A 6,000-nucleotide genomic window follows, 5' to 3' on the forward strand; every position below is an offset into this window, starting at 1 on the left:
TACCAGAGGGGAAACTCACTTGATTCTGCTTCCCATATACACAATTTTCACAAAAATCAAAATCCAGAGAGCTATTACTCATACCTTCCACCATACCTTTACCATGAAGTATTTGAAGACCCTTCTCTCGAATATTTCCAAGCCTTTGATGCCACAACATGGTCTTCTCTCCAGAGACCACTAGATTTTCTGCTCCACTTTCAGGAACCACAGAACTGTTGCACCCATCATTAACAGTGCTACCTTGTAGCTTGTACAGAGTTCCAATTTGAACTCCCCACATCAATACCAGTGCTCCTCGAACCATTTTGCAAGTATCCTTATCGAACACTATTTTTACACCTGCATCATCCAGCTTGCTTACATAAATCATATTTCTAGCCAATGCAAGAATATGAAAAACACCTAGAAGTGTTCTAACCCTTCCACCTTGCAACTTCAACTTTACTTTACTTTTCCATGACCAATGATTCTAGCCTTCCTATCATCCCCTAGGAAGACATCACCACCATCGTATTTCTCATACTCGTAGAACCACTCTCTATGGGGAGTGAAGTGAAAGGATTCACCTAAGTCAATCAACCATGCCTCATGATCTACATGTGTACTTGAAGAAGCCAAGTACACATCCCCACCTTCATCTGAGGTGGTTTTAATCTCTACAGAAGGAGCATCATTAGATCCTTTTCCTTTATCAGGAGCTTTAGATTTACAGTCCCTTTTGTAGTGCCCTTCGTTTCCGCATTTCCAGCACACCACCTTTACAGATTTTCCTGGAGATTTAGATCTGCCTCTAGATTTAGATCTCCCACTAGATGACTTATTTTTGTTTCTATTCTGGGACCGACCTCATATAGACAAGGCATCACCATTCTGGTTCTCCATATTTTTCCGTCTCATCTCCTCCATCAGCAAGGATGAGACTATTTCATCAAAATGCAAGGCAGTTGCATTGCTACCTATTGCAATAACCAGACTATCCCACAAATCTGGTAGAGAACACAACAAACTGACGCACTTATCTTCATTTGAAATTTTAATATCAACAAATGCTAACTGACTTACCACAGTATTAAATGAATTCACATGCTCTATCACTGAGTCTCCATCTATCATCCTCAGGTTATACATCTTTTTCTGCAGGAACAGTTTATTCACCAGAGACTTAGATTGGTACAAAGTCCCTAACTTGTCCCACAAATATTTCACCATAGCTTCCCTTGATACATTCAGAAATACTGAATCTGAGACACACAATCATATTGTGCTCTTTTCCTTCTGATCCAACTTCTTCCATTCTTCATCAGTCACTCCCGTTGGTTTAGTACGCAGATCTACCGCGATCCACTGATCTTTATCCACCAACAGATCCTCCATCTTGAGTTTCCACAACTCAAAACTCTAACCATTAAATTTCTTAATCTCTATCTTTCCACTGCTCTACATATTCTTTTACCATCATAATCGATATCGTAGATCTCCCACTAAATAGGGTCTACCACAGGCCCGAGCGAAACCCCTGAGCAATAAAGACGTCCCCTTGAAGCCAAAACACGTCTAATACCAAATGTAGGTTTTAACCTTGTACAGAAATTACCTGCATACAAATTCTAAAACACAGAAAATAAACAATTCGGGAGGATAACACATAAAACACATATACATAGAGATTTTCCCTTGGATCCTAAAACCCAGACTACCAGCTTGATTTTTGATTATGTTCCTTTCAATGTTAGAATACATATTTATACATGCTGAAGCATCCAATACCATGGACCGAAAACCATCGCATCCAAAAGCATGTGCGAAAATCATGCACCAAACCATAGTTGGGTCCTCCCAACCTAACATAGTGTCCAAAACCAAAATTTTCTGGGGCATTGCCCTAGACCCCATAAAGTGGGGTTACGGGTACATCTCAAACCCCTTGTGACCCCCCCCCCCCCAACTACACAATTGCTACAACGAAGGGGGTCTCTGGGCCCCCTCTAACCCCCTGGTTAACTACGTGGGCTAGTCATGGAAAGAATATAACACAACCCAACAAAAGGAAATTGGGCGAGAATTCTCAATTTCTTGAAAATCTTGCTCAGTCTCTTCTGTTTTGCTGTGCACCTCAGCAAAGGCTATAGATGGTGAACCTGTGGCTCGAAGGGAGCCAGTAGGTTGTCTAGAAGCAACTTTTCTAGGGCCCACTGATGGCTGAGATTTGGCTTGCTTAATGATATTGTCTATGAAGGTTGATCGACGAAGGGTCACCGGTCGCTTAGCTTTGTCAAGTTTGGGTAGCGGTTTTGGATTATTTTCAAGTTTTTTCTTCTTAGTAATACACACAACTTAAATGTTTATTTCTACCCCAAAAAAATGAACAAATCTGTTAGAAAGTAGGCAGGGGAGTAGGGCTGTTACATGCTCCGTACGCAGGTTCTTGCCTTCTGTTTTTAATACCCAATTCTCTCCTACCAGGCACTCATCAAATGCACACTACTCTCTGAAAGAAGAAATGGCTACACTCTCCCCGGCAGCGGTGCCAAAATGTTGAGGTATAAAAGGTGTCTTATTAACTCCTATTTATCCTACATTAATTATCAATCCAGGTACGATTTTCTATTTCAAGAGTGTACTCAGTCTGAGGCGGAAATTTAATCCAAGAGTAATGTTTTCCAATTTGCAGTACAGTGCTTCAAATACAAGAGTAAACGGATGCTTGAAATAAAAGCTACTTGTAATTAAAAGAACCTCAATTCTCTGAAACTAAATCATTCACTCAGAAAATTAGTAGCAATTATTAGTCAAGGATGCAGTAGCAATAACTCTTTCCTTTGTCAACTGATGTAAACGAAATCAATCATGAACAAGATCCTCAATGTGAGAACTCAGATAGTAATAACCAATGTTCTTTACAGTTGTTGATCTCACACTCCACACTAAAGCGACTGATTGGAAATGAAAAGGAATTAAATCAACAATGTTGTTAATAAAAATGGAATAAATACACTAACTATAATAACGCTAAAAGCAAAACCAAATACTTGCAGAAAGTAAATCAACAACAATGCTATTTAGTAGAAATTAACAACAATCTGTAACGAACAACAAAGTCAGTTTACTGGAATGAACAGTGAAGCTTTATGATTGAAATGAACAGCATGACAATATAGTTTGCAAAGAGTAATAATCATATTATGATGAAAAGGAACGGCAACGCGATTCAATTGCAGCATATACAGTAAAACAATTCATAAACTCTTGAACAAGGAACAGTAAAACAATGCGATTCAAATAAATGAAAATCAAACCAAACCATCACATGACTGTGATTGTAAAGTAATGGTACAGATAGCAAGTGGATCCACTAGGGCCGGGCCCTTAGCCGCTAGTGAAGCACCACCAGACTACTTCAGTGTAAAAGAATGGAATAGAAATCGACTTATGTATTAATCATATGCAAAAATGTTTACAGGCAATCGTACTCTATTTTAATCAATGATCAAAGTGAATATAGAACAGTGAGTTTTGAATGACGATCATGAATCCCCTTTCTTTACAAGCGCTATCCCTTTTATAATGGCTAGGCAGATAAAACAAGAAATAACAGATAAACTTTGAAGCAATGATCCCTCAGGATCAAGAGATCCTAAGGGATCTGCTCAATCTTCTAACTCCAATCAACTTTTTGTCTTTTTGCACTGATGCTGTGATTTTCCATTCTTATCCTTAACTGTGTGCTCCGATCTTGATCTACTTGTCTGGATACGACTTCCTGGTGAAGGAACAATGGTTACTCTATTTTGTCTTTCCCTCCAGAATGGTAGTTTTCCATTTCTTCTATTTCCTGCATGGAAAAAGACAATAATTAACTAATTTTCAATAACCAACAACTCCTTAATTTTCACTATAATTCTTTGATATATTACCATCTTAGAATATAAAGGAGTTATGATTAAAGAAAAAGATAAGGAAATAAATGTCAAATTCATACCTTTTCTGTAGCTCAACACAAGGGATATCTTCCTAATTCTTCACCAACTCATCAAGAGGTATGGTATTGGGGGGGTAGGTCTTGAGGATTTGATTAATGAGGTCATCTTCATCGGGCTGCCTCCCTCCTATAATAGCATCTAGGGTAGAGATTGGATAGGATGTGGTATGATATACTTCATCTTCATGTTCCTCTTCTAAGCACAAGGGTAGGTCATGCTCTAGGGATGGTTGATGATCTGAATTGAAACAAGAATGCAACAGATTACAGATATAACCATAAATACAAAGATGAAACATAAATAACACTATATTTAATTAATAATAAATAATGAAGTATGCCTACAAACAGAATAGAAATGAGGCTAGCTCGAGCGATGGTAGCTTATCTCTGAGAAGAGATGTGGTGGCTACATGCCTCTGAACTGAGATACAATGAGGTTCAAGGGCCTTTTTATTATTGAAAAATAAGAGAAAACCATAAACAACCAAAAAACTTACCCGAGGAGATGTAACACCAAGAGTTTATGGGCCTTGTTGGGGTTAGTTGGGCAGCCAACTTCCCCGAGTCATAACTTGGTCATATTAACTTTGTTTGACGTGCATGATACCTCATTGGAAATATATCTTCGAGGAATACAACTAAAAACATAATTTCGTAAAAATCTCTTGCGGGAATATTGCCAAAAAAACATTGTTTAGGGCCTCAAAATGGCTTTAGAAGGTCAGGACCCGAAAAATTGCCAAAAATAGTAAATTGTGCTATAACTAATGAAACTGAAAAACTAAAAGAAATAATGGTGGGGGTCCACGTGGAATAGCCGGGTGGCCACCAATATCCACCTGGATCATTCCCCCTCCTAGGAAGCAATGGTGTCCATTGCATTGAGTTCCCCCATGAGATGAGGAAACTTTTGCTGAACTTGGTCCCTAGTGAGCCATTTTTCTTGGTGTAGGAGTTGGCCAGATTTGACAACTCAATACAGTTGGATCTTCTGCTGGTGAGTGTTCTTGGTCTGCGTGTCCATGATCCGATCAGTTGTAGCTTGTTCCAAGAAGTCTCGATTTAAATCTGTTGCTGTGAGTTGTTATGTAATGTCGGATGTGTCCAGTAATGGTGGAAAGTATGGTTGAAGGTGATCCACATTGAACACTAGGTGCAGGCCAAGGAATGGTGGAATGTTGAGCTCAAAAGAATTATCTCCCATAGCCTTGGTGATAGTGTATGGTCCATATCAAGGCAGGTGAATCTTGCGGTGGGGCCAAGCGAGGCGCTTCTTCTGCAAATGTAGCCAAACTTTGTAGCCCACCTGGAACTTGCATGGCACCCAATGCTAATGATGTCGTTGCTTGTACTTAGCATTGGATTTGTCCAATATGTCATGGACCTATTGACGAATGTGTTGAATGTGCTCAATGAATCTATTTTCCTTGTTGGTTTCGGACTGGACATGAGCCGAATCTGCCTGTGTCACTACAAATGGTATGGCCACATCAATGGGTCATAGTGGCTGGAATCCCAAGCCCACCTAAAATGGGTTGTGGCTAGTTGAGCTGTGGAGAGCTTGGTTGTAGCTGTGTTGTACATAGGGGAGGCTCTCATCCCACGTGCATGGATGCTTTGAGTTGTACATGCGTAGAATGTGTATGATCATCATGTTGGCAACCTTTGTCTGGCCATCAGTTTGGGGATGGAAAACCATGGACTTAGTGAGCTTGGTGTCCAGCATCAACCAGAGAGTGGATGAAAATGTACTGAGGAACCTGTTGTTCCAATCCCAATGTGTACCAAAACTCATTCAAATAAGAGTTTAGAAGTGACTTCTGCTGTGATATTCTTCTTAAAGGCTGCCATAATGACCATCTTCGAGAATCTGTCAACGACCACAAAAATGAAGTTGTTGCCATGCTTAGTAGAAGTAAGGCTTGACATGTAATCCATGGAGATGGATTCCCAAGGTTGACTAGGGGTAGGTAGTGAAGTATAGAGACCTTACTTCTTGATGGTTGGTTTGGCAA

This window comes from Pinus tabuliformis, chromosome Q, assembly GCF_031772625.1.
Source record: "Pinus tabuliformis cultivar Carrire ecotype Pingquan chromosome Q, CPIR1, whole genome shotgun sequence".
Lineage (NCBI taxonomy): Eukaryota > Viridiplantae > Streptophyta > Pinopsida > Pinales > Pinaceae > Pinus > Pinus tabuliformis.